This window comes from Alligator sinensis, unplaced genomic scaffold (genome assembly GCF_000455745.1).
Source record: "Alligator sinensis unplaced genomic scaffold, ASM45574v1 scaffold13_1, whole genome shotgun sequence".
Lineage (NCBI taxonomy): Eukaryota > Metazoa > Chordata > Crocodylia > Alligatoridae > Alligator > Alligator sinensis.
In genome coordinates, this window is record NW_005841909.1 from 3,338,311 (window position 1) to 3,348,802 (window position 10,492).

Here is a 10,492-nt window from a genome sequence, read left to right on the forward strand (position 1 = left end):
CGGCGCAGCTCGTCCCGGCCCCACTGTGTCGCTGGGGTGCAGTTGGACAAGCATCCAGTGCCGGAGGCTCTTCCTCGGAAAGCTTGTCCCAGCCACCTAGTCGGGCCAGTAACCGATTCTCCTCCACACGTTGCTCTTCCCTTAACTTACGGCCCATCGGGGCTGCCCCCTCACTCCTGCGCTCCTTGCGGTACCAACCCGGAGAGAAACCCGCTGCTGCAGGGGTCTGTCCCTGTGTGGTGGGATTTTACTGCAGGAAAAGAAAGGGTTAACCAGGCTGGCTGACTGCGGCGGGACCCTGGAGGTGCAGAACAGGCGGTTCAGTCTGTTCGGCTGCAGTGAGCGAGGCCGGGCCCTTTTCAGCCGGGGTCGCTCTCCAGCTGTGCGGCTCCCCAGCCCCTGCCCCCTCGCAGACGGTGGGAGTCCCTGAACCCTGGCATATGTCCTAGCTCCTAGTGGGAACTTTAGAGGCTTTTTGAGCTAAAGCTGGGGTAGCCTGCACCTAATTAAATCAGGGGCCTATCTGAGGTGCAAGTCTACCCTGGCTTTGGCTAATCACCTCTCTCTGCTCCCGTCTAGTCAGGACGCTTCTTACAAAATGTAGGGCTGCCAAAACCAGCTGGCTTAAGTTACTGCAGCTACCCCCAGCTCTGCAGTTGCAATAAGCCACAGTGCAACGCTTAACTGCTTGTTATTTGGAGCTGGGAGGTGCTTGAAGTTAATTAGCTGAGATAGAAGAGTCCTTTGATGACTACTGTGAATAAACACTGAAAAAACACAATTAGTGAATACCTGTAGTGTGGCTTTTCTAAAGGGAACCAGAGTGCCAACGAACTTGCAAATAACATAAACCAGACCTTGTAATATCACTTCTAAAAAGTGCATTGTTTTTTAGGGTCCAAGAGGTCCCCTAAAAATGCTTGAGGTTCTTAAAAACCTTTTTAGAAGCCATGTGATTCTTAAACAATTTCTCTAATGTCAATTGCTTAATTGTTAAAGTCCTGGGCTTTTTTAACACAGTAATTCTGGAAACGTTTTATTATGAAAGTAGATGCAGATTGCGTTGTGCAAAAGTTCAGACTAGTGCTGAGCAATCTTTTTTTCTACTGATTTTAAGTGATATGTTATCACTTCAGCAGCTATCCTGGCCCCTGTTTTTCACTTTTCCCTCCAGTTTCTTCTCCCCATCAGCCTACTTTCTAATCTTAATTTTCTCAATTATATTTACTGACTTCTTTTCCAATCATTGCTGAAGTGTAATGAGAGCTAACTTGGCTACGTGCCTACATTAGCTACTATCCTCCATTGTATCTATATTCAGGCAGCTGTGGATGTGCTAAGGCTTGAAGTGTCTGCTGCAATGATTGTAGAACCCGATGCACCTCTGGGACTACTATAGCAGCTGTATTGTTTGCTAGAACAGGGACATGAAGTTTCCCAATAGGACATGTCCAAATTGTTTGAGATGTTTGGACCACAGCTACTGTTGGCTTGAAAGACTAGAAGTTTTTAAAGTCTTGGATCATACTTCAGCTTTTCAAGTGTAACATAAGAGAGCTTGCAATGCTCAGAGCGAGGTTTCCAAAGTGACTTCTCTTTAAACAAAATCAGGTGTGGCATTCTGACGCTACTCGTCTTACAGCGAATACATGAGATGCTCAGGGCTAAATCTATGGCAAAGCTCCCATTTAACTTCAATTTAAGAAATGGATTTTACCCCCTGATTCTGAAAGAAAGTAAATACCAGGGCAAAAGCAATGTTCATCCTATTGGATTAGGAAAAACTGAGGAGTCAGTGTAGGCTTAGGGAATAATTTTGCACTGTTCTACTGAATTTGACAGAAAAAAAATATAGGATCTTAAATTGGGGGTAGGTTGGCTATCCTATGTGCCAGTCTCATTCTTAGTGGTCTAAGGACAACATGTCAAGATCATTTCATTAAAAAAAAAATAAAAAATTACTACTTAATGGCTCTTTTGGGGGGGGGGGGAATCTAAGCTACCCTCAGTGTTTTAATTAAAGTTTAATTTGTATCTGTTCCTGACACTTGTGGATCAAGCTCATAAGCATTTTATAGTAAAACTTCTAATTAACGAAGAGAGTGCCTAATCGCAGATCAAAAACACGAAGGGTTTCACAGCCCCTCATGTACTTTGCCCAACACCTAATGTAGTAATGAGAAACTTTTGCTTCATACACGCAGTATCTGGTGCTGCTGTGGAACTTCTGAGAGTTTACTGTTGCATGCTATTAATCTTTTGTTGGTGTATGGAAGAACAAGACAGCCCCCAAAATGGGCAAATACATAATGACTCACTTTTTTCAGGGAGCTGGGGACCTGCTTTCCAACCTAGCAGAGGGCAAGGAGAATGTTTTAATCCAAGGATACCTGTGCAGGGCTTGGGAAAGCTGAGGCACAATGGTCATCTACACCCAGCCAGCACTGGAGTCAGCTCCTTGTAATCTGCATGCTCCAGATAACACTCTGCAGAGGCAGCAGTGTAGGAGACTTGCACAGCAGGCTTCAGAGACAGGGCAGGGCTGATGCCCTGCTAATATGGACTGAAAAGCAGGAGTGGAGAGGTCCCAGGAGTCTTCCTTTCTTTTTATTTATCATGATGTTGGGGAGGGCTTTGCAGCGTGGGCAGCCTGTCTGCTGGGCATCTAGCACTGGTTTGTCCCTAAAAGTTTGGTGCATTGTATAACACAAACAGAAAGCTTTGAAAGAAAGGTACAGCTTAACAATTACACTTTAAATGCGGTCTTTTCCGTTTCCACGAACACCCTTGAGAGGAGGAGGAAGAAAAAGAGCAAAAGCAATCCAGGGACTTAGTATCCCTTGTGTTGTGTGAAAGGCATGGCATTAAAGCAACATTTTCATGGTGTGTGCTGCCTTCTTTAAAACTCCTTTCCTTACTTACTCATTTCCTATTAAAATACCAACTTCTGCTGTTTATCATTTTATAATTGCAATTAAAATAATGGTGTTGATAGTCCAATATCCCTCCAGGTATGCAGGGCTCCCCACACCTCGTGCTTTTAGAACAGTGATTTTCAAATGGTGCCTGGAGAGCCCTTCAAGGGTGCTGTGGGGTGCCATGCAAGGTAAACACACCTTGCCATGCTCACATGATTCAAGAGATGCATCCAGAGGCTTCAAGTAGGAAACCATGGTGTTAAAATCATTCTGACCTGTCGTGGTCTTCCTGAGTTCTTTGCAACAGAAGACTTGCTCTGATGCTTTTCTGTAGTCAAAAGAGTGAAAACTAAGAGCTGGCTTTTTTCCAGTGAGGGCCTGAAGACTGAAAAGGTTTCTCAGACCCTTTCTAAAGCAGTGGTTCTCAACAACTGCTTAAGCTGAGTATGGAAGCAGCACCTTACTGGCAAAGCAGTCTTGGTATGACTTCTGCAGTACCAGCAGATTGCTGTCAGCAGTGGTGATAAAGCCACGCTCTGTAAGCAGAACAAGATACGCTGGTCAGAGCACAATTTGGCTTCTGCCAGCCCCGCTATGTGGGTGAGGAATCGCACCCGTTCACCACCATGACCTGCGTAGCTGTGCTGGCAGTCATAGGAGGTTTGGCTTCAGATGAGAATGCACTTGCAACACCACTGCAGTTCATATCGGCAGGCCCTGTGTTTCCAGATGTATGAACATGTTTTACTTCTACAGGCAAAAACTCTTCAAATGCACTATGGGTCTCTCTTACACAACCCTGTTTTTGGTGTGCGCTGTCCCGTTCTCCTTCCCTTGTGCTGCAGCGGTGGGGTAGAGCAGTCTCAAGCTCATCCCAGCGAGAAAGCAGTGGTTGAGGTGTATGGGTAGTAAGGAGGGTTATGAACTTCACTGTATCTCTACCATACCTGTGTGATAAGAAAAATCAGTTTGGACATTCAACACAATGACTTAGCTTTTTACATTTGCAATATTGACATTATTTTGCTTGAGGTAGGGGGCGGGAAGAGCTTTTCCTCATCTACCATTGATGTTTGGCAGCCACAAAGATGTCAAAGTCCTTCCAGCAAAGGAAGAGAAGCAAAAAGCTTTTTTACTAATGTAGCAGAGAGAGTATTTTATAGGCAACAGGAGGTAGCCACGCAATTATGGACAAAGAAGATTTGTGCTCTTTCTGCTTCACTCTTCAGTGACTGAGGGGTTTTTTTTGGCGGGGGGGATGCTGTTTGTTTGTTTTGCTTTGTTTTTTTCCCCCCTTTCAGCAGTTATAATAATAGGACTTTGTTTCCTAAATGCATCTGTTCAGGAACTGCTGGTGATGCACAGCCTAAGAAGTCTGCAGTCACAATTGCATCCTGGACAGACTTGGCTCCTATTCATTCCACATGGGAAAAGCTACTAGCAGCAGCTGACCCTCTGGGCAGGGCTGCAAAGTGTTCCCTATCTAGCTGCAGTTTGATCAGCTAACAGCCAGCAGTTCTATTCTGATAGAACTGAGGGGACAGACAAAGTAACAGTAAACCCATTTCTTTGGGACAATACAGTACATGCAAAAGCAACTTGTGAGAGTCACCTTTTAGCTTCCATGTCCACTGAAAAGCAGCTTAAACGGGTTCTGGTTTGCAGGGGGCAGGTGTTCAGTAAGTACTTTGTGCAAATTAGCCTCCTTTGGGGTCCTTCCACTTGGGCACCCCTCAAATGATGGGTCAAAAATCACCAGTCACTTCTGGATAATCTTGGACACATTTTTGTTTTCTAGGATATGCCTGTTCACTCTGAAGTATTTCTCATGGGGGGTGGGGGGGGAGATTTTGCAAACTAGGCAAATGATTAGTTTTATTACAGGCCCTGTCCACAGCTTATTTACAAATGTTTTAAATGTAGTTTGTTAAACACAGTTGGTATTAGGCCCCTGCTCCAGTACACTCATAAACAGGGAAGAGTTAAGACAATAACAAAGTTGAATCCCAATGTGATATAGACTGCTTATTTTTAAACCAGGTCTTCAAATGGCAGTAAAATCAGGTCTCTCATGTGTTAAAGCCTTCACTACATCTATCACTTCTAGGGTAGAAAGGAAGAGATTTTTTCCAGTCCTTTTCTGTTACAGTAACGCTGAAATGTGTAGAGGCAAAAATCCATAATTGGCTAAATATGTTCTGCCTATAAAGAGTCCGTGCTGTTAAGCAGATCTGTTCGGAAAGTCCTTTAGAAATTAATGCGGACGGCAATAAAAATTATCTTAGAAATTACTTTCAAAGCCTACAGAACTTAATAGTTCTCTTCTATATATTATATTTTAATCCCCCTTTACTATTCTCAAGCAGAAATTTAATTGTTATATTCAAAAGAATGGTTAGAAATAGGTGCCTATACACAAGTGCTATCATCACTTTTCATTACCTTTTACAGACTTTTCAATTAGATTAACACCTTGTCTTTGCTTTTGACAAAGCAGTGAATCGCAATCCAAGTTGTGAAAATACTTGCTTAGCGATATTTGTGTGCACGAAGCATATTTGATTTTTTTTATCCCTTTTTGTAAATGGGATGTCAATAACAAAAGGTTCTTTGTTGGAAACACAAAGCAAATGTCTAGCAATATAAAAATGGCTGACAACCACTAATATTCCAGGATCTCATCTGATAAAGTCATGCCAAAGAGAATTGTGTGCAGACTTTTTTAGAGTGCACAGCTGTTTGTTTTTTTTCTGGCTTTCGAAATTCTGATTGTACTGGGCAATAATTAGACTCAATTTTCTCTTAGAACTTTAGTTTGGTTTTGGTAGCTTTATGTTGCCTCCAACTTTCAAACAACTTAAGCAAGTTTGCTCCAGTAGATTATAGTGATGAACTGGGCTATGCAGATGGAGTTGTGACTGTAACAATGCTGCTGTTTATGCATGACGCTGCAGTCCGGGTATTAAGCAGGCAAGAGTGTCCCTAATGCAATCAACCACACAGCTATTTGACTGCCACCTGCTTTGAATAGTCCAAACATCCAGCTGAAAACAGCACCATTGCTAAAAGGAAGCAGCATTTTGCAGATGCTTTATGCTGAAAACCAAGAGTGAAGAGATCCAATTTTTTTTGCAAATCTGAAGTGAAAAATCTGCAGCAGTGCTAACTTGTAATAGGGTGCTGGGTTTTTTTTCTGTTCCTCTAGTGTGGGCCTGTTTTCGTGAGTAGAAAAGAAGACCCAGCAGGTAAACTGCATAGCAGGGGAATAAGCACCAACTACACTAATATTCAATTCTGGATCCTTTGTTCATAATGCAAAACAGCAGTGCACAAAGAGACTAATATTCCCTGGGAAACCAATGTTAAATTAAACCAGCTCAAGGGAAGTGAAGAGGAAAGTAATATGATGGATATGGAGGCTAGAGGGGCAATTGGCTTGGAAAAAGATTAGGAGGTAGACAGAAAAGGGATGAATGGCTGGATGGTAAGTCAGTGACATTTTGTTTGGATTTATTCATGCACTTACTTTCTAAATCCAATTATGAGGCAGCTCCTGGAGAGTAATATCTGAATGAAACAGTCTACATGTATACCAATACTCAATAAACTATATTAAACATTATTAGGGTTGCAAAGTCAAGCAGCTCAACTCAGGAAATGTCAGACAAAAGGTTGCCTGGACAGCATCTCAAAAAACAAAACAAAACAAAAAAGCTTTAATTACCTGATCACATGGTGTCTTTTCCACAGAACTCCTTCAATGCATAAAACTGTTAGCAAAAAGAGGCACTTTGGTATTTGTTTTATCCTGTGCCACATTTATCGTGCAATATCCAAACACTGCTCTGAAGGCACAATAAATCTCATGAGTTTTTCTAGGGTGGTCATCACAGTAATGTCTGAGTGCTTCCCACACGTTAGCGGTTTCATTATCATAATATTCCTATGGCATAGGTGAGTGGAATCCCCTTTTAAAAATGGGGAGCTGAGGTAGAGAGAGATTAAGGTAAAAATATTAATTGTAGATGGCCAATCTGAGAAGACTCCAGGGCCTTTCTGGCATGTTTTATTAGCATATAGCAATTTTCCGTGGTCGCCGCACCACGCTTGTGTAGGCCATGCTCCAGAGCAGATGCTCAAATAGGTCACCCACAAAGTGAGGAAAACAGGTTTTGGTCCCCTATGAAAACGTGGGTTGGAGTGACCTGCGTTGCGCCTCCCAAGAACGCTGTGGCAGAGGTAGGGAGACTTTCCAGGAGATTATTCAACTGCCCAAGCTGCAAGACCACCTTTTTTTTTCCCTTGCCACGTTTATTGCGTACCTCCCAATGACCTCAACAAAAGGAGCGGGGTGGGGGCACAGAAAAACTACCTCCTGTATACAGTCCAGGGCTTCTGAAAAAGCAAATGGGGGGGGGGCACAGAAATGCGATCCTAAGGCATCATATTGGCACTCGTGTGGGACTCCGCAGGGTTCAGACCTTTGGCAAGGACCTCTGCCACTTGGCTCAGGCAGTGACCAATAGCCATAGGTTGTCATCTGTAGGTCGGTGGGTTTTAATCTTTTTACATTTGCAGCACCCATGTGAATTGTAAACTTGTGAATTGAGCAGCACCCCATTTAAAAAACTAACGTATTATAGTGCTTACGTATTTGCAGAGGGAGGGGGAGAAGGAGAAGCTGGAAGGGAAGACCCTACACTTTATCTCCTCAAGCTTCTCACTTTCTCCTCTCTCCCCGCTGCGCGTTTCAGGAGGTGTCATGGCAGCCTGGCATGCCATGGGACCCCGGCTGAGAATTGCTGCTCTCGAAGGAACCGCACTAGGGGGGAACAGGACATTGTGCCCGTCGTTCTCAGATACCTGCTGACAGCAGAGGAGTGGTGTGAAGCAGGATTGTGATCAGGAGTGTGCTCCTCTGGGCACACGCTCTTGCCTGTCTCCCCTAAGCTTGACTCCTGTCCTGTTCCTTTCAACTTGCTGTCCCCATCCCATCTCCTTAGCCCTCAATCCTTTTCTCAGTCTCTTTGCCAGCCCTCCTCTTCCTCTCGGTCCCAGGCTCTTTACACAGACAATCCTAGTCTCAAACTCCTGGGGCTCCATGTCTAATTCTTATCTCTCCCTGCCCCTCATCTCTATTCACTTACTTTTGCTGCTGTTACCCATTTTCCCCTGGCTCCCAGCCTCAGGTTTGTGAACTGATATTTTTAAGAAGTTCATGTTATGTGAACTCAGAGGCATTCGCAGGAACGGAGACCTAAACGGAACAGAACTGTGTCAAATATCATATTTTCGAGTGATTCCCGGATACCAACCTAGGTTCCTTTCCTAGCTCTTCAGCCAAACACAGCTTTCTTTCAGTCCCAGCTTCTCATGACAGTTCCTTTGCCCATCAGTCTCTCGTCATATCTCTTTTAAACTTCTCTTCCCAAATGAATTCTCTACAGGATGTAGGTTGTTTCTTCTGCATTTGAATCACCCGTTTCTTCCAAGTTCCCTGGACTCAGTGAAAATAGCAGAGAGAACAGATGGGAATCTCCCAGGAATTTAAGATGCAAAGCTCTAGCGAAGCTCCACTGAGCACGTTTAAACTGCTGTTTTCCAAAAGGATGAAATTTGTTCAAATATGGGCAGATTTTAAGGAGAAGAGCAAAAGGCATGCCTAATACCAGGGTGTTCTCCCTAATTTAAAATCACTTACCAAGAACATGCGGATTTGAGGCCTGTTTGAAGAAGAGGCTGCTGGATTATTTATTTTTTTTAACCTTGAGCAGCACAACGTATTTTTTTCCCAACACCTGAACCATTTGGGCTGATAGTTTCCAACAATTTTCAACCTGACCTGCAAAATTTCAGCCTGAAAGATTGAAGTTTGGCAAAATGATCCTTGGTGAAAACAGGCTGTAACAGCAGACCCACTGACAATGGTATTTTCTCCCCCCATCTTGGGCATCTACAGTCTAGGTCAGGGATGTCAAACTCATCTGGGCCCCAAGCCGGGTCCAGATCCTAGGCTCCTTACAGGTCAAACCAGGACCATGAGGAGCCTCGTGGGCTGGATCTGGCAGTGGTGGCACAGGGTTTAATGCAGCTGTCACTTGCCCCCACCCCCTGTAGCTCCAGTCCTCCCTTGCTGAGAATTTAGCAGTAGGCCCTTCCCCCAAACCTTTGCCCTCTCTAGGATCCTTGCAGGTTGGGTGAGCCAGCTCCCTGGGCTACATCTTGGACGCCTCCATCCTAGGGTGTCGGTGCTAGACCCACCAGGATCTTCAGTGGGGAAATGGATAAAGGCACCAGTATCCATGCAGCAAAGTCACAGATAACTGAGGTTTCAGCCTTGTCCCCATTCTTCTGTGCACCTTGTATTTGGGGAGAGAAAGAGAGGATAGGGGCAGTTCTGTGGGAGCTGTGCTAGATGGGGAATCCCTCCTGTAAGAAGAGAGGTATCCTAAGGGCCCCCTCGCAAGAGAGTCACTGAAGAGCTGTCAGCCAGGTGGGATCTGTCCCTAGCTGGGATTTGACCGAAGCCACGATTTGCTTACACAGCAGAAAGCTCTGAAGGAATGTCAAGGCTTTTCCTGAGCTCATCATTGTCTTTAATTAATTCTCTTAACCTGCTGTGCTTCTTTGAAAATTTCTGCCGATGGGCTGATGCAAGTAGCATGGAGAGTTGGTCACTAAAAATTTCCTTTAAGGGTTTGGCTCCGTAGCACTTTTGGCCTGGTGCCTTATGTGCAGTCTGTTGCAGCCCTGACAAAGCAAAAACATAAGCTTGTAGAAAAGAAACAATCTAAAACATACTATACCATTGATTAATGTATCTATCAATCCAGTAATTTATTTGATGTTGATTGCAATGCAGCCAAATCCAGAATTCTGTAGCATTTTTTAAAGGGAGGCTAGTTGCCAGTGTTACTTCCCTGCTGTTTTTTGATGTGAAACTTAAATTACTAATGAAGAATATCTGGGGGAAAAAAGATGCTGGGAAATATCTTAAAGCTTTAAAGGGAGGATTGTTGGGCAAAAGCTTAGTGAAGAGGATACGGCCTACACCTCCAGCTTTGCAACAGAGGTTCTGCATGGCCGTTTTGCTCTCTGGTATTCAGTGTTTCCATTTGCAAACTGGCAGTGCTAATATTTCAGAGGTGTTGGGAGTCTTACGTCCATTGTTATTTCTAAAGCAGTATGTGTTTTTGGCTTAGAAGGACTTTGTAAAGCTAAAGGAGTCGCTCTACTTAGGTTAGATTGCTGGTTTCGTGCTGGAATGATGATGCTATTAATCTGCTATCTGTGGGCTCTCTTTTTGCAATGCCTCTCTCCAGTCTTGCAACAGCACATTCCCTCCCTCTCCTTCTGTAGTTCTGCCCTTAATTTGGTCAGTTCTTTTGATGTGGCTTTTACTTTAGCTCAAAGGACTGAAAGCTGATGACATGGCTGCATTAATATCATCTAGCAGAGCCATTGTTTCCAAATCTCCAGTTCTCCCCTGTTTGGCCTCCTATCTCTACAAGCCCCGAGTTCTGCTTTCCTCTGATGGGAGAGATCTGAGGTTGTTCCCGAACCTGCCTCTCTCA